Below are 23,299 nucleotides of genomic sequence, written 5' to 3' on the forward strand. Positions count from 1 at the left end.
CAACATGCAGAAAATCTATTGGAGCTGCTCTGCCAAATACTGTGAGACATCATATTGCTGTAGTAGTGATATTAGCGCAATTATACATTGTTTGTTCAATATTGTATTGAGTATTTTTTAATCCCTTCATGAATGGTACTGATTTTTTTACCAATATTACACTGTAAACAAAAGTTAATTTAGCAGTTACTGGCTTGTAATACCTCTTTTTGGAAATGGATCCTATCATTCATATGCATCCAAAGTCAGAATTTTTTCTATTGGGATTCTACACTCTTTTGATTGACAAACCAGCCAGCCAGTTGTGTTTTTCTTATGAATAACGTAACTGGTCCATTGAGGAGAGCATAGTAGGTGGCGAGACATCTGAGATTATCTTTTGTCTGCCCTTTACTAATTGTATTGATAGTTTATTGACTAATCTATGCCAGAAAATGGACAAGTCAGTAGAATGTCACCATAACATTAAATTTTATTCTCCATCTTTGCATTATTTTTGGCTCAAGATGAAATGAGGAATTGTTTGGGGTCTTGTGTGCATATTTCTTTGATTTGCAAGAAATTATTCATTTTTCCTTTGTGGGCAACACAAATGTATTAAGAAGACTGAAAGACACTATCATTAGGGAAAGAGCAAAGTCACAAAGCAATGCTTTGTTGCATAAAAATAAGCTTTTATTACCTTCAGCTGAAAAAATGTGAATTAGGATAAAACGTCTTGTGGCTCAAAGGATGCTAATAAAACTAAGCTAGAGAAATAATAGTCAGTGATGAAACTTATGATTCATATAAACATCAAATATTATAGCTATTAGTCTGTGTCACTTGCTTTTTGAGTTAGCCTCATAATTTTCACTTTAGTTTATTCCAGTTTTCTTACATGTTAGTTATTGTGAATAAAATTATTAACTTAAATTGTCTGAGTTAGGGCTAGGAAGTAGGACTAGCTGTTAAAAGGTGAATAACATTTACAATTTATTTAAAAAAAGGAGGAGTAATTGCAAGTTGGGAAAATGAATGGAAATTAGGTAAGTTAAAATATATATTGGTCAGAGTAGCTAAAACAGCACCCTCAAAGTAAAGCCAACTATAATTATTTCTTAAAGGAGATATAGAAATGCGTCCATATACTCCATAAATTGCTTGAAACTCTGTTTGTCTTGGGTTACCAAACTTCTATAATTGGGATGCATAAGGTAGAATATTTTAAATAATAACTGAATTTAACAGATGCTATGTTAAACTACATGATGAATTAGTTTGAAAATTGTCAAGGGAAACTCATATTGTGCACACACAGATTTATATCAAATCATCAGTTCTGACCAGAATGTATGCTCCTGCATAAAATGGTTCCACACTTGACTACTCTTGACACAATGCTGGACTTAGAACACCATTCTGACTGACTTGAAAGAAACCATCTCCAAAATTCATTTTTAAGGTTTGAGTAAAAACCTCCTGTAGTCTAGTCTGCTGTGTCTCAAATTGAGTGTGTAGGCCACTCACAACAGCAAAAGCGTAGCAGCGAATTAACTCATTCATTTGGCCTCAGCCAGTCAAAACCTGAGATCCAATTGATCTTTTTTGTACGGTTAGTGTGAGAAAATGTCTCCAGCTTTCCCTTCAGAATCTACTCTTTATCATCCAATTAAAATGTTTGAATTGTTCCAACACATTAATATGCACTGCAGTCCATCTCCTCAATATATGGGGCAAAGAAATGGCTCATCTCCAGGCAAGAGAAATTCTTAAAGGCAGTTCTCTATATTACTTGAATTACCATACAGCTGAATTTACCTAACCCAAGTAAATCTAGATTTAGGAGGTTATAGTTTATTTGATCATTAGTCCCTTGCATATATCCAGTAAAATATGCCTGAATATGGTAGCCCAAGAAAAGAACTTAGAGAAAACACTTTTGAAATTAATCAAGATTATGTCCCTGTAATAATTAGCTTTCTGTATTAATTACATATCCAAAATTGCACCCCCAAAGGCCATAATTTGAACATTTGACCTTCCATTTGCAACTTTTATGATATCTGAAAGTTCAAACTATCCTTCTACAGGAATAAGAAAAAAAGGCTTAAAATATATACAAAATATTTTAATATAGCAAGCTTTGCATTGCATCTGTTTGCATATAGAATTTGAAGTTCTTTACTAGAACCTAATGCATATTCAAAGTAAGAGATCAGAAAAAGGTATCACTTGAAAAACAGTTTTTCTAACCACATCTGATCAAATTTTACTAGGCTGATGTGAAATATAGTAATGAATCATGTTCACTTGCATCAGTTATGTTATTGTCTCCTAACCCAGAATAAATGCATGCAATAAGATTGAGCATTTTAGAAAAGAGAGCAGCAGTGAAATTTGAAAACATTGAGACGAGAAACAGAGAGGTGGTAGGATTATAGTTTATAGGGGAAAGTGCTTATCTAGTTTTGCTTAAGCAAAGTTTACTTTCTTCATATCACGGGGAAGGGTAAATATGTAATCCAGAAAGAAAGGGCCAAGATTCAGAATTGTTTGGTTAGTTATTCAGTCTACATATGATTATCAAGTTACTAAACATTTACTAATCTCCTACTGTGTGACAGTTATCATGGTTTTTATTCTTTTAAACTTGAACAAGACTAGTTACCTGTTTGTGCCACAGTTTATTTTTTTTAAACAAATGAACAACCAGGAGAAAACTCTAGTGGTTAAGGGAAAACAAAACTTAAAAAGATGAGGCCCCATAGGCATCAAAACCTATAAGCAATAACGTAGTTTCAGAATATATAATTTGCGTTGATTTTTCACATGAGATTTTCATGGATGGTTTTGATGAATTACAGAGTATTCTTCTATATGAATTTGTCATTGCTAGTTGAAGCAACAAAACAAGATATCATGAAAGATCATTGTTTACATATCTCTCAAAGTAGCTACTAATGTCTCTATCTAATAGGCAATACCTGATTTGTAGATTTTTATGATCATTAATACATTTCACTTAATTTGTATCTTCCAAAATATCTTTGAATTGCATAATAGAGGTCAGGCCTTTCAATGGATTTATATGGCTCAACCTCTTTGCATGGCCAAATGACATGCAGAATTTGAAAAAAAATATAAGTGTGACAATAATTCATGCTTTTTATAAATCATCATCTCTAATAGGACATTTAAGCCACACAATTTTTAGCAAAGTCAGAGACAAATACCATACTTTGGAATGTACAAAATGCACCTTAAAATAGCATCAACACACCATTCATTCATAACTGTTTAAAGTTTTTGTTTTATTGTCTAGTGAAGAAATAGGTTGGAAACAGTGGATCTGACAGCATGAGAGCATCCTAGACCAATATTTTACAAATTGCAAGTGGAAACACATTAGTGAGTCTTGAAATAAATTAAACGGCTGCAACCAGCAATTAAAAAAAGAAATAGAATAAAAAATGTCAGCAAGCATTGCAAATAGTAAAAGATAGTTCCATTAAAATCTTTTTCTGTGTGTGTGTGTGTGTGTGTGTGTGTGTGTGTGTGTGTGTTTACACAGTCTCTATATAAATTGTATTTTTACTATTTCTTACCATGGGCCAAAATAAAAACAGTCTGGAATGCCACTGGCTTTCAGATCCCATTATCCATAGACCCATGGCTAGGGAAATGTGACCTCAGCACAGAGGGAAAGATGGTTTTTATAAAGACTTTTCAGGCTTGCTCCTGTCCATTTAGAGAACAGTGACAGAACAATGAGAGTGAACTTGAGGTGGATGTGCCCCAGGGGTATCAAATCATTTCCAAATAGTCAACAGATAAATGTCACATTTTGCACACCCTTTCAGGGTTGCCTTCACTCACTGAAACCACTCATTCCTGTGGGGACAGTTGGGTGGCAGTGGCAGCAACTCTGTCATTTACAATACAAATACATCTGGGATCCCTTGATAATAAGAAGATGCCCTGTGTCACCTTAATTTATTATCACTGCTAATTAAAAAAAGAAACTCTGTTGTCTAGAAAGTTGGCATGTTTGGGATTGCACTGCTTCCTGTGGATTGAACCAATTAGCAGAACTGTTACTATCAGCAAATGTCTCCACCATTTCCCGTGTGTACATCTCACGACCTTATATATTGTTTGTTTTATTGATAAATCAAAACAAATCCTGTGTGTTACACATTTCAAACTGAAATAAAAAAATCCCTCACTGTACTATTTCATTTTTCTTGTATAGCTACAGCTGTTTTGTATTTCTTGTAGAACAAAAAGTTCTCATAGATTTTTAATGCAATAATGTGAATGGAATCAATGATGCCTTCTTCTGGTAAGCTAGAACAAGTGCCTTTATACAGCACCATGTGTTGCTTGGAAAAGACTAAAATAAGCCAAATTTTACAAGTAAACTAGATGAGCTGATTTTCCTTTAAGCATAATTCTTTTCTAATTGTATTTTGCTGTCATTAAAATTTGACATTTTCTTGTTGCTTTACCAGGAAATATGACCATTTTCAGTTCCTATGGACAACAAATCAGTTGTGCTTGCTGCAAAACTGTTTATCTGTATCTAAACCATATGTGAACTAACTGACTGCCTTTTTACAGCCTAATTCTTTCAATATGGCGTTCGATGCCTACTGCATTTTCATTTAGTACCACATGGTTGATTGTTCTCCAGTTGTTTCATGTAATTTATCTAATAACTCCATTTTTCTTTCTTTCCATGTAACCCTCTCGGAACCTCACACAATTCTTGGCCTACAGATTTTTATTGCCTGTAACAGTCTGCTTCCAATTCACACATACTTGGATAGTCATAGCTTATATGGCAGAATATAAATTTCTTTCCCTACAGGAAAGATATAGCAGAAAAGGACCAGTAACCAAACATTATGATAATTTGTTCCTCTGCTTTAGGGAGGTTTGGAGAGATAATGTTTTATGATGGAAAAAAGCCTTAGCAGAAGACCTGGTTTGAGTCCTTACATGTGCTGTTGAGAAAGCACCCTAGACTCACTAGTGTTTCATACCTATCCTCTCCTATCCTTCTGAGTTACTGTAAAGCCAAAATGAAATAAAATAGGTGAAGGTACTCAGTTGACTGCAATAGTCTATGAATGTCCCTGGTTAGCACCGTCTCACTTTCTGCATGTGAATCTGCGCATTTATTAAAATGCTCACCATCTTCAGTTTCTTTACTATTATTCTCTTCTCTTCTAGAGCAATGAAGATGACAAGGTGATCCTAAGATACAGCTAACTTTTTACTATCCATGAAGGATTTAGCCATGGCATATTCTCTCATAACTAGCTTTGATACTGCTTGTGAGATTGGCTGCTGGAAGTCAGATTAAATCCAAAATAGGTTAGAAGTGGAAAAAAATGAGTTTGAGTATGTTCACATGTGTTGCACATTACTGATTATTAAGCTGATCATACTTAGTTCAGGAAGTCCTCAAATGCAGCATGAGCTCCCTAAATTCTAAGGATGCATACTGCTCCTTTTGACTGGAACTTTTTCATCTCCTCCGCATGAATTCCTACTGCCATCAGCCAGCAAATCTCTAATCATCCTTTGGTTATCCACTTAAAAACACTTTCTACATGAAATTTTTCATGACAACTTAAGTCTGTTTTGGGGGCCTCTTTAATGTAATTTTATACTATTGTGTATTATAATTCCCTGTGTACCTGTCTCTATCACTCACGATACTATAAGGACCTTAAGGGCAGACACTCTATCTTTCCTACATTTATGCAACAAATATGTATCAAGTGCCTCATTCATGTACACCAACTCTTAGCACATTGCCCCACAATATTAAATGTACAGTGAATAAATGGAAACCAAAACCAGTACTTTAGTTTCATGGAAATAAAACAAGTTTTAAAAGCCCCCTTACCAAAAATTACCGTTAGAATAGTAATGTCTTCAAGATAAAAAAGAAAAAAACAGAAAACAAACTACCATCCATTAATGAGACAAATTCATAGTAACTTAATAATCTTAATGCTATGAAATATATATAAGCTATGAAATATATATATTTATATATATATATAAAATATATATAAACATAAGTTTAAGTAATATACTACAAAATTATTCTCCTAATCACATAATTTAGTTTGCCATCATTTCCACGCTAATAATAATTTAAGGACTCACTGCCACTTCTGGGTATACCTTATATAAAAATGCACATGTTTGTAGAAAATTTATGGTAAAGTCCCATAGTGGTGGACTTGAGGACACGGGGAGGGGGAAGGGTAAGCTGGGACGAAGTGAGAGAGTGGCATGGACACATATACACTACCAAATGTAAAACAGATAGCTAGTGGGAAGCAGCCGCATGGCACAGGGAGCTCAGCTCCGTGCTTTGTGACCACCTAGAGGGGTGGGATAGGGAGGGTGGGAGGGAGACGCAAGAGGGAGGGGATATGGGGATATATGTATACATATAGCTGATTCACTTTGTTATGCAGCAGAAACAAACACAACATTGTAAAGCAATTATAGTCCAACAAAGATGTTAAAAAAAAAAAAGTTTGAGGATTTCTATTCTTGTGAACAATGTGTTAGGATAAACATTTTTTGTTCAATGTATAAAATATGTGACAACTGACAATAAAAGTAAGATGACAGAAGTCATCCAGTTGTGTGTGTGTGTGTGTGTGTGTGTGTGTGTGTGTGTGTGTGTGTGTGTATTTGGGCCATATGAAATTTATGAAACCACAGTACTTGGCAGCTTTTTAATATATTTGTATATATTTTTATTTTAAAAATGTTTTTGGCCGCACCACGCAGCTTGTTGGATCCTAGTTCCCTGACGTGGGATCGAACCTGGGCCCTCAGCAGTGAGAGTATGGAGTCCTAACCACTGGACCACCAGGGAATTCCCAGTACTTCAGCTTTTGAGCCACAAGCTCAAAAGGTAAGATCAGGTGTTAGTGTAATAATAGTTAGATATATATTTCAAGGGGTCCTTGAAAGAGCTTAAAATGGAAATATTAGTATGTATAAATCATCTTAGAATGCATTTTCTTTTATTTCTTTTCTCACAGTCCTTGCATTCTATACTATTGACTTTGGAAAATCATCCTTAACAGAAAAATGAAATAAGGACTCAATTCTTAATAGTTCCATCTGATTCACTTAGTTTCCCGCAATATTTAGAAATTGAAAGTCAAGGAGTTATTATATAGATGCATTTTAACAGAGATAAACGTTTCAAAATAAAACTCAAGTGCTGGCCCTTTAACCAAGAGGTGTAAAAGAAGAGGATACCATAGTTGTGAGATGTCTGCATTCTTTGCAAACAAGGAACAAAATGATTTATTGAAAGCTCAAAAGTGTTCAGGGGTATGAACCTTTCTTGTTATTTCCTTGTTACCCTGAGTCAAGAAGTTGCAAGGCTTACCAAGGGGATATTACTGCATAATCAATGCGATGTTATAAATTGTGAAACACTGTCAAATGAGGCATGAATAGTGTTATCCAACAGATGCAATTTTGCCAAACTAGAAGAGCACTGTTGGCCAGCAAATCCTCCCAAACTAACTAAAATATAACATTAAAGAGAAAGCAAATGAACAAACAGAGTGGATCCATTACCTTTCCTTCCTGCACCTGGAAGACAAAAACACTGAACATATTTCATCTTTTAAGTATTTGTAAATCAAGTTTTGCAGACCCAATAAGAGATAAAACCATAATAGTTTGGATGAAATTCAGAGGGAAAATAAAATATTCATTAGTCAGGGAAGCATATCAATAAATACGGTTTAACATTTACCTACTAATAATGTAAATGCAGATGATCTATGCCAAGAATTATCACTGTTTTCCAAGAAATATGAAATGCTTATTTCAGTTGGAAAATAAACAAACGAACAAAAACTCATTCTATATTGCCCTGTGGGTATTCAGTGGTATAATTTTAATCTTGGCAAAAAAGGGGAGGGACAAAGAAGTGAAAACAAGAATGTTATTTTTTAATGGTATCTGTAGGGTGTGGTCAACTGAATAAAAATACAAATCCAGATGTTGGTTTAGTTATATAAGCATGGTATGTTCTCATGTAGAGTCAGGCCTGCGTCTCAGAATATCTGTCCTGAATAGAGAAACATGGAGTAGATACAAGTCATTTGCCATATTATCACAGAAGGTTAAAATGGTAAGAATGAAGAGAGATCTATATGGCCCCAAACCTTCACTATATATGTGTGAAAAATAAATCCAAAGGAGGAAAAGTGACTTGTCCAAGATTTCCCAACTAGTTATTGGAAGAGCCAGATTTAGAATTCAGATTTCCTGTCTGCTAATCCAGGCTTGTTTTTCCCCTCCATATCATGACTATCTCTTCACCAATGTTCACCAACACCCACTGGAATCATGGCATTGCCCTGGACATTGTGGTAATAATTTTACTGGCTCCTTGCCCTAGTCCTTAAAGCTAGGACAATATAACTCTGATTTCCAGGCTCAGCCCTGAATTAGATTCTATTAGCAAGTAAGTCATCATTTAATGCATAGCTTGGTGACCAAGAAACCAATCAGACTTGCCACTGCAGCCTTATAACCTAGGCCTATTACTGACCTTTTCCTCCTTTCCTTTCAACCAACACTCTGCCTTCTATAAATTGGATCTTTGTCCTTTATTTTATGCTGAGTCCCTAACTAAGAGTCTAGACCAGGGTGTACCTTACTCTACTTTATCATTCTAAAGGCTGAAATCCTACTTCGGTACCCAGGCTGGATCTCAACTAATCGAAGTCCATCCTGAGTTCCACTACTGGACTGCCTGCCTGCATTCATGGTTATTTATTAAATTATCTTTACATAGTGTTCTTATTTCAGGTATTACCCACATCTTGTTGAGGTCTCCTGTTGGCCCTCCCTCCCTGATGGTAATTGCCCATAATTCTGGGATTCCTTTCATTTTCTGCTGCTAGATCTGTCTTGACCTGTTGTGTAGATTCCAGTTAATCTGTCAAAATTTTGGTCTGTAGTCAAGTCCTGCCACAAGCAATCTGCAAGCCTTATATTTGAAAAAAAAAATTCCTTGGAGCTTTTGAGCACTTTCTGTGGGGTTGTAAGAAACAGTAAACAGGCAGAGGAATTCAGTTATTTGGATCAGAGATAATTGATACTAAAATTGAGTATATTTCTTACTCACAGACTATAAGAACATGTCTTATCTGTTTTCCAAGTGTCCAATATTATCTTCACAACAGAGATAGTCAGCAAAATTAATCATTAAATTAAGGTCAGTGTTAGTATTTTAGTGGGCCCAACAAAAGCACCCCATTCTTCTTCTCTAGCACTTGGAATCAATTAAGAGATACATTCAGGAGTGAGAAAAATCAAGATCAAGATGTCAGTATTTTTGCCATTTAAAAGCTAAATTAGAGAATATGACTTACACTTATAACTGCTTGCTAGCATTCCCCTAGGTCATTGATACTTGCCCACCCAATCACAGACAGCTTTGAGTAACTGCCATCCATTCACTTCAGAGATAGAGCCATTCTCTCTAGTTTATCATAAGACCTGGAGAGAACAGGAATGCACATTTTCTGAGGGCAGACCGAGCCAGAGAAAAGATAGAAGAAAGAGCCGAATAAAACACCCATTCCTCCTCCAAAAGGAGTGCAGAATTAGTGTCATCTAATAAAGGATAGATGTCGCCATTTTTCTTAAGTGTCTGTTGATGTGTGTAGAACACTTTCATTAAAAGAGCTTCTGGTACGACAGCCCCATAGGAAGCAATTTAATGCATGGTTGTAGGGGCAGGCTGACCTAGGTTCTTAGCCTGGCTCTGCTGTTTACCAGAGCGCTTAAGCTCTCCAAGCTTTTATTCCTACATCTGTGAAATAAGGAAATGTGTGCCTACTTTTTCTAGTGGTCATATAAATAAAATTAACTATTTTATTTGTTATCTTTCAAGTACCCACACATGAAAGGCGATTATTACTTCTACAGAAAGCCGAAGGGAAACTCCACAGCAGAATAAATCTCTAAGAAGGAAAAAGAGATATGCTCATATTTTCTAAATAACTGTCAATATATTTGGATTACTAGATCGTGTATGCACACTATTAGGGCAAAAACATAAGATTCTTGAGTGCAATCACTATGCCACCTTCAGGCGTCTTTCTTAGAATTCTTTTTAAAATAAACTTTGCTTCTTATCCCTCTAAAAGTCATTAATCAAGCCATTGATTGATGCTTGAAATGGTGCAGGTGCTGCTACTACATATTCATTATTAATCAAATTGTTTATTGAGCCCAGTAGATTCTACATACACAACACAAATCTCCAGCATCCCCTCATGTTATCCAGAATCTGAAATTTATCACAGTAGTATTCAAAAACATTTTATTAGGGTTATATGAAATGCAAGTTTTCCAAATTAAGAGTCCCAAGAGCCTAACTTTTCTACTGTTACTTCTTAAAGAACACTGGTTCTCTCTTATTTTTATGTAATCTTTAACACTTTTAAAAATAAAATTTTGTTGAGTTTTCAATAATGAGATTAGATTTTAATATGCAGATTCAGACTTTTAAAAATTATTGTCCTAGAGTGATTCAGAGACAAAATCTTCTGGGTGATCTATAGTTTAATGCCCTCAGTTTTCAGACAAGAAACCAGAGACTTAGAGAGGAGAAATAACTTACTCAAGATTACAGTATGCAGAAGAATCTGGTCTGTTGCTGTCTGTATTCTTTCCATTGCTTCCCAATGTTGTAAGGGTTATTGACTGAGCCTTTCAAAAATGCAATTTGCGATGCAGAATTAGTAGGAATACCAATATGCCGAACTTGCCAAGGCAAAGTATTTCAAAATGTTCAGGCCAGATTCTAACTGATGAGCTCAATTTGGTAAAGTACATATTAATATGCACATGGTAAGGTGCCTTGTATAAAGTAAGTGTTTAATAAAAATGTTTTGAGAACAATTTTTATCCTGTTACACTGTAGTTGTATCTCTAGCACACGGGACCCCCAAACCATCCAGTCATAGCATAAATGCATATGCATGATCACCGTATTGATATCAAGCATAAATATTAGTATCATACTGCTTCTTGTGAAATATCTTAAAGCTAACATTTTACTGCAAGTGACTCTGTAGAATTGTCTTCAGCAATGGAAGAAAGCATGCACTGGATTATTACATCATATGTTAAAATGAGAAAAAAATTATATGAATTGACTTTTCAAAGAGCAAATTTCTAAAAATAGCCACTATTTTCATGCTTAGAGCTTAAAATACTTCTGCCTCTTCTTTGACTTTAGTCACATCTATTGAGACCAGTTTGACTTAGAGCCCATTACTGAGTGTCATGGGAATATAAAATAAACACACCCTTTATGCTTAGAAAGTGTGCTCTTTACTTATAAATCTATATTGCGTGTGTGTGTGGAGGGGGGAATGCACCATAGAACTTTTTAAGTGAGATAAATCTCTTGTTATAATTTACCATAATTTTCTTTGGCTTCATTTCTGTTCATTGAAATTAGTCTCAAAAATTACCAGTGACCTCCTAACCACCCTGAACATTTTATTATTTTTATCATTATTAAATATTTAAAACCTAAAAATTATGGAGTGTAATATAACAAATACCCAAGTATCCAATACACAGAATTTAAAATATCAACCTCAAAGGGCAAAATCAAATAACTTAATACTTATAAAGTACCTGAGTAATACTACATACTAAATAAATATTGCTATGATAATATCATCCTCATTTGCTGTGTTTTCTTTTGATATATTTTAAGAAGATATAAAACATTATTGTCACAGTTGATGTTCCCATTGTAATCTTGCTCAATCTGTTTTTATAAATTACCACATATGTATATGCATTTTCCTAAATAGTACAAGATGCTTTGAAGTTTTAAGCTTACATAAATCATATAATATTGCAACATAATTCTGTATTTTTAAAAATCATCATATTCTTGCTATCTAAAGAGGTTAAGATGGATACATAGATACATACATACGTAGATGATAGAGAGATAGTTGATTTATTTTATGAACTCTATAGTATTCCATCCTATGCATTGGTCTGCTACTGGTTAATACTATTAGTACTATCACGGTATAATTTTTACATATTTTGGCAGTCTACCTTCATTAACATATCTAGATTGTATTTCTACCAGTCTTTTACCAGATTATTTAATAATTTTATTTGTTGTGATTATTACATAATTGGAGTCAAACATCTCCTACCATTTTTCAAACAACTGTTGTCTAGCATTTTATTTTGTTTATTTTTTAACTTTTTAAATCATATATATTTTCAAAATAAGACAAGATACAAACATATCTGTTTTATCTATTAAGTATTTTTATAGGAAAATATGATACATTATCTTTAAATCTCTTCTGTTATAAAACATTTTTTAAAAATCTTTATTGGAGTATAATTGCTTTACAATGCTGTGTTAGTTTCTGCTTTATAACAAAGTGAATCAGCTATACGTACACATATATCCCCATATCCCCTCCCTCTTGCATCTCCCTCCCACCTCCCTATCCCACCCCTCTAGGTGGTCACAAAGCACAGAGCTGTTCTCCCTGGGTGATGCGGCTGCTTCACACTAGCTATCTATTTGACATTTGGTAGAGTATAGATGTCCATGTGATGTGGAATATTAATAGCTGATATGTGAAGAACTGACTATGGATTAAAAAGTTGCAAGATGCAGGATAAATAAAGGTAGGTAATTATTCTCTTTGTTTGACACACATCATTCTATTGCCTTGCATAGTGATAGGTATATGATGATAAAGGCAAAAAGTCCATGGCAAATTCCATGGACCACTAGAATTCTGTCAACACAACAGTTTTTATAAGTACTTGGAAGCTGACCTATTCTGCAGACATATTCAAATTATTTCAAGTGTCTACTTATTATTCTTGAATAGATTGTAGTTTGCAATTGATCTTAGCATAACAACCTTAGTTTTTAATAGGACCAAGGAGATACTACATGACATGTCTTTGTCTCAAGCATACTGCTATATTTTTGAATCTTTGATCATATGCCATGATCTATCTCAAGACCAGGCCTTATGCATGCCATCATTTCTTCTTAGAACCCACCCATTCACAGATTCTAACATTCACTTCTGTGGTTTCTAGTCAACCTTCATATTTCAGTTTAAAATTCCTTCTTCAGGGAAGCCTTCCCTGGACTCTCAGATTAGTTTTGTTCCCCTTGTTGTACACTTTCACAGTACGTTGCAATTTTACTCTACAGTATATTTCAGAACCTGAGTTTATGGACCAGTGGTGATTAATATAAATACTATCCAGTAAAGAGTTTTAATCTTTATTCCTCCCAAAATTTAGGGGAAGAGATGATTCCATATATTCTGTCCATAACAACTCTAATTAAGCTCTATTATCTTTCCATAATCTTTGGTACCTATACATTCCTAGGATGATCTTGGTTTTCTAAACCAACAGAATTTTCTTTATAATCATGCTACTCTACTTAAACCTCTTGGTCTCTTGATCTTTCTTCCCCACAGTACGTGCAGCTCTGCACGGTCAGTGTGCCACCAACATATAATTTACTGGAGTGGTATACAATTCCTATGAGCATGGGGAGTGTGGTTCTTATTCTATTCTGATTGCTTTTTTCTTGATACTCTACTCACAATACATTTGATGCTTTTTTAAATCTTTACCTGTATCTGGAGAAGGAATGTTTACGAAAGCCTACATTTTATAATATGTATCTCATTATGTACTTTTTAATTAATACCTTTATTGCCAAGTAGAGGGTCAGCTCTATGTGAGTAAAGAATGTTGCCTAGCTTTGCTCATTATTAAATCTCCAGTACTTAACATGATATTTTGCCCATGGATTTTGCTAAATAAGTATTTGTTGAATAAATGAATTGTGAGCAAAAATCAATGAAATCACCACAATTTGGCAGCAGTCTTGACAGCTAAAGTATTGAGTGGAGGTTTATAAGGTTCGTGGCAGTTTAGAAAGGGATGAAAAGGAAAAGTAATTGTGAACACGGATGAATAAAGGAATAGCAAACTAATCCATGCAATATAAGCTTTTGCCTCTGTATTGAAGAGCCTGTAGTTTCCCTTACTCTTTACCATTTATTACCTAAATCAAGATGCAATGTTATATATGAATAAAAACAACTAGGCTTTCAAAAATTTTTATTGACGTATAGTAGATTTACAATATTGTATTAAATAACCAACCTTTGAAGTACATGTATCATACCTCTGGTACTCTTCTAAGAGATGATCCTTGGAATGTGCTTGCATCATTTTTCATTGAACGTAGCTCCTAATTCATGATTTTAAGTTTAGTGAAGCAGAGTATTCCTCAGAACTGGAAAAAGCATTCCTTGGTTCCTTCGGTTAAACATCATTTTTACCCTCTGTTTATTTGTTATTTCTAGAATAAGATGGATCCAATACAGTCTTGTGCCATACATTTATATTTACCAAAATATTACTGAAAAATCTCAAAAACATTCAACATTACCAAAATAATTCATTCAGCTTTGTTTTCTTGTATAACTTATTCATTCATTTTATTTTTTTGTCTAGAATCTTGTTTCCCATTTTTTCAGTCTTAGAACTTATGTTTTATATTTGTTTTAAAATAGTGGGGTTTAATTTTTCCCCTATCTTGGGGTACTGGATTTTTGCTGCACTTTTCTTGAGCATATTTTTAAACTATAAAGAAATTGGTGTAAATATAAATGTAAAGTTATTAACATTGAATTACCATCACATAAGTGTAGGCTCATGTTTGCCTGATGTTCTATGATCTATTGTGCTGTCAAATGGAGTTTTATCTTTATGCATTGCTTTCTAACAGCACTGAATTAGAGCAAGAGGAGTTTGTGTTCATTTTCCATGGCTCTTTGCTAACTGAATCGTTCAAACTGTCTCTTTCCTTTGGTCAAAGTAGTTAGTTTAAATGTATATATATAGGTATATATATCTTTATAAACATATATATATGTATATAATATATGCAGAGAGAGAGAGAGACTTGTAGTTAATGGTCCTGTTAACATTCCTGATTTAGAGTATTCTAAATCCACATTTCATTGAAATGCAGAGAAGTTTTTGAGTGTTGGTTGTTAGGTTGAGTTTGTTAAAATCTTGCCATTTCCTTTCTGTGTCTTGTTGAGACAGAAGTCCTTTCATCGACTGCTTCTCATTTTCCTTGTTGATGGTCTCCATCAGACAGACAGGCCCTGAGCTAATTAGCAGAGCTTTATTCTTGACTGCTCATTTCTTCAAATTCTTTGCAGAAAGGAAACTTATGAACACTTTGTGAAATTCAACCATGTACAGGATAATGATATAATAATAGTAAATATGCTGTAGAGATTTTTAATAAATTTGAGACATAATACACCAATCTATATATCCATAACTGGTAAAGGGACAATCACCATAAAGGTAGTTGGGGTAATATCCATGATGCCAAGTCACTGAGTGGAGTTACCAAATACTCCTCCACTCAACAAAATTCAGAATAGTAAGGTGCTTCATGGCCCACTGAGCCAATGCCTGTTTGAACTGGCCCAATCTTATATTCTGGCACTGTCATTAATGGCTGATTGTTTTAGGCCTAGGAACTTTCCCCTCTGTACTTTTGAGATAATAATAACAATGTACTATGGGGCTTTTAAAGGTATGTGATAATAATAGGATACAAAATAGCATTTGAGAGTATTACATGAAATTATTAAATTTAGGCGTACCAATTGCTTGGCATAATAACTTGAATACACAGTAAATGCTTGACAAATATTAGCCATTACTGTTGTCATGTTGTTTCTGCTGCTGTGTGGTTATTGCTATTTTTATTGTCATATTTAGAGAAAAATTCCCATATGAGAAAGTATAAGACATTTATAACATAGGTACAGTGACTGTATTTCCTCACCTATGGCCTATGTTGACTTGTACGTATGAAGAAAACCAGAGAATACATTGGGAAGTTCTTGATAAGTAGGCTCATTACGTGGAGAACAGGATGTCAACCCATTTTATGTGTACCTTCAGGCTCAGGATTAGATAGTGAGGGTTCAGTAGTCCTAGAGATTGCTCATAGATTTGCAATTTACTTTGACCTGTAAAAAGAATCAATTCGATGCTTAAGATGTTAAAGTTGTACATTCATCCTTTGTTGCATTTCCCCTGATTTGTCATTTGACATAAAGAGACAAGACAGTGACTGGATCCTAATTCATTCCTACATCGGATTAACCAACTCTGAGTTCAGTTGGTACTGATGAGGGGGTCTTGGAAAGCTTTCTCTGCACAAGGATATTATGTATTTCTCTATATAATACTGTATTTCAATTATCTTAGCAACATTTCCAGGATCAGAATTCCACCAAAACAATTTTTACTCATACAGACCCAGGTTAGCACACTTGTTAGGTCTTATTTCTTACTCTTACTACCAAAGTTTGAGTTTGTGTATATTTGTCTTTAAAATATATATTTAATTAAAACCTCTGGAAGGGAATTATATTTAGGATTTTAGATAACAGGCTTTCTTATTACCCCTTTCAAAGAGTCTTTCAATGCACCTTTATTTGTACAGTATTATCAATGCAAAAACTTTCCTCTTTTAAGGAAAGTTTTTTCTTTTAATACATCTGTCTCATCAAATTTTCAAACTCATATGCTATATGGAACAACAGTGATTATATGCAATCAGAATCTATGATGGAAATCTTCTGAACTTAGATAATCAGGGTATTTTACACAAGACCTGCACACACTTCTGGATCTGTCCTTCAGCTCTGAAAAAACTGAGCCCCTTTTTGGATGAAGTGGTTATCAGAGAGTCCCTAAATAACTTTCTGTCATTTTGTCTGAGGAATCATTTTCTTAAGATGAGGTAGCTTTATGAACCAACATAGTAAGGTGAAAAGCCCCCATAAATTCAGTAACATTAGTACAGACAGAAATTACAATACTTCAGTTACTGTCAGGAGCCAATTGGAAAACATAAATTAATCTGCCTGACCATCCTGTTATGGGGAGAGGCAGTTTTCATTTGATGTACTTGCTGACAAGGCTACAACTTTATTAATACAAAACATGCCATTTAGCCTTAGGCCCCACATTTTGGCAGCTGAACAAAACACAGAAGAGTTTACAGCTGCCTTTCACTATTGTATTGAGACAGACTTGAAGCACATCTTGAGCTCCCAGTGTGTGCACAGAATGCTGTGTTGAATATCTGAGGGACTACCAAAGAAATCACAGGCATGACCCTTGGGCTTGAGAAGTTTACAGTCCAGCTGAGGAAAGATGCAGTCCAAGAGAAAAAATTGAAGAAAATAACATAGCAGGATGCCAACAAGTGCAAACCAAATAGAAAACAAGTACAAACTATCTTTGGAGAGGAAAATGTGTGTTGATTGTGCAGTAATAAGGCTGCCTTTGTGTGATATTTTTAGGTATGCAATTCTGTGTCTGTTTTACTCTACCCTTTCTGATTTATACAGGATATCACCCAGGAAGCTCCATGATGAACCAGAAGAGACGGAGATAAGTCATCTTGACATCAATTCATACCACTTGTACTCTGCAGCAACTTTCATCTTAGCCGTTGTTTTTCAAAGCCCAAGGCCAGGCCTGCCTCTCTGCTAGTGCATGCATTTCATCTTGTTTCTCTCTAAAAACTGGACAATAACCAGATCTATGAATTCTGCTTCTCTTTTTCATATTCACTTTATACCTCCTAAAGCCTTCTCTCCTAATTGGATTTAAAACTACAGGAAAGTGTTTTCTGAGCCTGATTTTCCAGGGTAAAAGGCACATATTTATTTAATTCAAGAACTGCTGAGAAATACTAAGATCTCTTTCTTCTGTACTGTATAAGCCAAGGCTCTCTTGAGTCAGAGGCATTTTGTTTTATTTTCTCTTTCATTTATTTTTGCAATATGTCTGTCATCTGTATTAAACTGGCAGAAGAATTATCTTTGAAACTCCAGCCATGGACCGTCCCTTTTGAGTTCTCTTTGGATTAAATGCTATATATTTACACCTTTCTATTTTGTAAATATTGTAGAGGGTTCTGTGATTGCCCCCAACCCCCTTCCCACACCCTCTTCCATCATATGGAAAGAGTCACGCATCACAACTAAGCCAGTAGTTATGTGTATTATAACACGTGTACATGAATCTGGAGAGCAGAACCTTGTCTTTAAATTTTGCTACAGTATCAATGAATCCAAGTACTATTGCCCAAAGTATTGTCTTTAAACCATCCACATTAGAATCATCTGGAGCAATCATTAAAAAATACAGATTTCCAAGGAATCTAGGTTCTACCTCAGACCTACTGAATCAGAATCACTGAAGATTCTGCCTTTGTTCATATTATTGTCTCTTCTAGAATGCCCTCTGTCTCTGCAGAAATTCTGCCCATCTCTTAAGGCTCAGCTCACATGTAGTCTGTTCTATAGAGCTATCCCTTAATCTATTTGCTTTCAACAGCTGTGATCTTCCCTAAAATTATGGCACAGGATGACAGAGACATTAGAACTGTGATACAGGAGAGTTTGGGGGGAACCAGGATAGGTCATCCAGGAAAAGCGATGGGAAGCATCTAAGATTTACACTTAGATTTGTACTTAAATTTGGAAACCTGAGCTGAAAATGCCACAAATAACTAAGTAATCAACCACAAAGCATCTATGCTTGAAGAGGAGATTGGTGACAATTTCACAAGAAAATCTTAGGATAAAAGTGCAATAAAATGGCTAGCCTTCTAGGCAAAAACATGTACAATAACAGAGAAGGAAATAGTGGTAAAGTTCTTTGAGGGAAGATAGATAAAATTTTAATTGAGCATGTGCAGTTATGAGAATGTTGTATCTTAGGGTAATATAAGCATAATGATCTAAGATTTGAAAACAGGAGGTCAGCAGAGATATGGAAAACAGTCGGGGCCATGGATACAGCTATTATGAAATGGCAGAGCTGGGGTGTGAACCTAAGTGGGCCTGACTCCAAATCCTATACTGTGAACATCTGAACTGTGTCTTTGTTCAAACTGTTGCTTCATCCTAGAAGGTCCTTCCACTCTATCTTTGCCTGTGAAAACCCTATCCTATCTTCAGCACCACAACACCTTGCCCAAGCTCCTTGGGCTGTCCCACTCTGACAGAAACAACTGACACTCTCCCTGTCACTCTCCTTCCCCTTTCATTCGGGGAGCATGGGGGTGCAATTCCCTGGGCTCTTTTGCTGGAAACCTCACAGGCCCTGGGGTAGAAAATACCAAGGAGCAGTCCACATTCCCTGGGAGGCCCAGGATACAGGAAGGTCTGTCCAGGGCAACGTGAGGTCTGGGGACCAGCTGCATCAGCATCACCTATTTGGAAGGCATCCTTCTGGACCCTACCCCACATCTCTTCCATCAGAAACTTTTGCTCTGGGCACAGGAATTTTCATTTTCAACAAGTATCCCATATAATTCTGATGTATAATAAGTTTTGAGAAACAGTCATTTTAGTTCTTCTAGAAAGCTGACCAACATGCTAAGTCCTTGTTCATTTCAAATGCTTTTGTGTAATTAAGACAGCACAGCTGACTAATTCTCAGTTTCTTTTCTTTAGCATTAAAAAGCAGAGTTGTGAACTGTAATTATTTCATCTGGGGCAAACATCACTAAACAACACCCGCCATCTCTCCTCTGTTCAGCTGTCCCACTTATGGATCCCTAGTTACACCAGTTTTAGAAAGAATTCTTAGGAAAGATCAACTGAAAAAAATTCAGAAAAAGAAAAACAAAACAGGAAATCAGCCAAAACATCAGCTGAATGTAGAATCTGAGCTGATTTCCTCGTCATAATTCATAGGGAAACAGACATTATATTGCAAATTAAAATTCCAATGGATGAATTTTAGAATTATAATATGCCAGATTTCCATACATGCTAAGGATGTAAACTCAGCTGATTGCAGTTTGTGCAAATATTCTTCCAATTTTTTTTTGATAACAAAGAAACAAAAAACTCGTTTTGGAAATAGGGAGAGGAATTACTAATTTTAAAATCATAATGGATTGAATAACTGTTGCCAACAAATATCCCTTAATTCCTAGAACCATAATTCAGCAGCCTCCTCTTTCCTGTCGGAGGAAAGTGACATATTTTCCCTGGAACTGCCAACTACCCCCATGAAATGTATGCATTAATAGCCCTCAATATTATACTTATTCAGATTTTTGCACGAATGCTTACTCAACACAAATACACATGCATACATATCTTGTTATGTGGTGTTTTATTATAGATTCATAATTAATATTTTGCTATATAAGTGTTCTGAACCACAATTTATTATATTGTTATATCAGAATTTTTCACATAGTATTTGCAAATTAGCCCCCATGAAAGATAGAAATATCTCTTATGTTTAACTCAATTATTGAATTTTGGAAGCAGTAGCTTCCTAATCTTCAGACCAGTATAATAGTACTTAGTAATCAAAAATTTACCCTTAGTCTCCATTGACCTCAGTGGAAGTGTAACTTTGAACTAGTGTCAACTCTTTTACTACTGTCAATAAAAATGAGGAGGCGGTTCTCATCTGGGTAGCAACATGAACTCTTTTAAAATAGCAGAAGTGTAGTGGTGACTGGATGGTATACATGATTTCAGAGCATGTGTAATTTGAATACATTTACCCTGAAGAACTTTCTAATAGTTATTTATACTTCATACATACCTACTTAACTTCATGCACTTCTTAGGCATTAGCCAGTCAATTATTTCACTATCCTTGAGAGAAAGTTATGATATATGATATAAACAAGACTGTGTCCTATCCCATTTAATAATATACTAGAGTTTGCTAGTTAAAGTGCTTTAGTCCTGTAATTAAAAAGAGCTGAATTTTAAATCCCATCTACAGCACTTATTCTAGCCATATTACCTTGTATAATACCTTGTATAAGTTAGTAAACGTCCCTAAGCATCAAATTTTTATCTTCTGTAAATAGAGAAAATAGTAATAGCAACCTCATAGTTTTGAGAACTGAATGAATAAATGGAATGAATTCATGAAATTAATCAGTGTAAGGAAAATATTACACTGTGCCTGACACAAAATAAATGTTAGCTGCTATTATTATTATCATTATTATTACTACTATTATTATTAAATTTGTGGCTAATTTTTGTGAGTGGTATAAGCTAGGGTTCTAGTTTCATTCTCTTACATGTGAATATCTGATTTTCTTAGCACCACTTATTGAAGAGACTGTGTTTTCTCCAACTGAGTATTCTTTGTTCCCTTGTCAAATATTAGTTAACAATCGAGGCTCTCAATTTTGTTCTATTGGTCTATAGATCTGTTTTTATGGCTAGTACCATACTGTTTTGATTATTACAGCTTTCTAATATAGTCTTCAATCAGAAAGTGTGATGTCTCCAGCTTTGTTCTTCTTTCTCATGATTGCTTTGGCTACTCGGGGTCTTTTGTGGTTCCACACAAATTTTAGGATCGTTTTTTCTACTTTTGTAAAAAATACTGTGGGAATCTTGATTGGAATTTCATTGAATCTATAGATGGCTTTGGGTAATATGGACATTCTAACAATATTAATTCTTTCAATCCATGAACACAGGATATCTTTCCATTTATTTGTGTCTTCTTCAATTTATTTCATTAATGTTCATATAGTTTTCAATGTAGAGAACTTTCGCCTCCTTGGTTAAATTTATTCTTATATACTTTATTGTTTCGATGCTATTGTAAATGAGATAATTTTCCTTATTGTTTTTCAGATAACTTGTTGTTAGTATATAGAAACACTACTGATTTTTGTATGTTGATTTTGTATCCTACAACTTTACTGAATTCATTGAATAGATCTAACAGTTTTTTTGGTGGAGTCTTTAGGATTTTCTCTATAAAATCATGTCATTTGCAAATAAAGACAATTTACTCATAGAAAAAATAGGTCAAATTTATGGTTACCAGAGTTGGAAGGTGTGGGATGGGAGAATTAGATGAAGGTGATCAAATATACAAACTTCCAGTTATAATATAAATAAGTGCTGGAGATGCAATGTACAACATGATAAATATAATTAACACAGCTGTAGAGTATATTTTAAAGTTGCTAAGAGAGTAAATCCTAAAAGTTCTCATCACAAGGAAAAATTATTTTTTGTACCTGTATAAGGTAATGGATTCTAACTAAACTTGTGGTAATCATTTCATAATCTATGTATGTCAAGTCATTATGCTGTATACCTTAAACTTATACAATATATATGTCAATTATATCTCAATAAAACTGAAAAAAAATTGTGGCAATAACATTTTGCTTTTGTCAAATATTTCTGAAGATTTCATAGATCATACCCAATTTGATGGGATATAATTGATTATATGAACATTTAACTTATATCTTGCTTGAGTTACACATTGGAAAAAATGTTGAACGAGAAGCAAATGAGGTAATCTAGAACATTAAAGACAGAAGAACAAGAGAGCAATTAAAAACTAACATTACTTTGCCTGTTTTATGCCATATTATCTTTCCTCCTTCCTTAAGTCACCTAAAATAGACCTATGACTAAAAATAAATTATAAAAATAAAAAATGGTTCAGACCTATGGTGAAATTAGTAGATGCTTGCCTTGATTGAAAAAAGAAAGAAAAAAGAAAACTGTATTACTTTCCCATTTTATTTTTATCTTTGTTTCCAAGTTTAAACTTGATATCTGAAAGTATCAGTACAGCTAATTATCTTTTTTATATACTTTATTTGAAATTAGAGCTTAATAATTTTGTTTCTGTCATTAACTTAATTACATTTGCAATGTGGGTTACTTTATCTTTACTAATCACTGGTAGATTCTATTGTTTTCATGTTACATTGTTTTCATCACACTTTTTTATCAAAGAAGTGAAGAAGTGATGCTATAGTCTATATATTAAAATCCACTTCAATGAACGTTTAACAAATTTCTGCATGAGTAAGCATGCATTTTAAATGCCTGACAGAAAAACAATAATGTTGCCCAAGGGAGCCATGGAATGAGAATATCCATGCACATTAGAATGCTAGAACTTTATGATTCCACGCAATTAATTTTTGAACAAGGGAGATTTACAGACTCTGTTGTGGAAAATGGAAAGACTAAAATTTAACAAAAAAAGCAGTCAGCATGAAACTAAGTACTGAACTGGACAAATGCAATAAGAACTAATGATAAACTTGACTTCACAGATTGTAATT

This window comes from Delphinus delphis, chromosome X, assembly GCF_949987515.2.
Source record: "Delphinus delphis chromosome X, mDelDel1.2, whole genome shotgun sequence".
NCBI classification, from domain to species: Eukaryota; Metazoa; Chordata; class Mammalia; order Artiodactyla; family Delphinidae; genus Delphinus; species Delphinus delphis.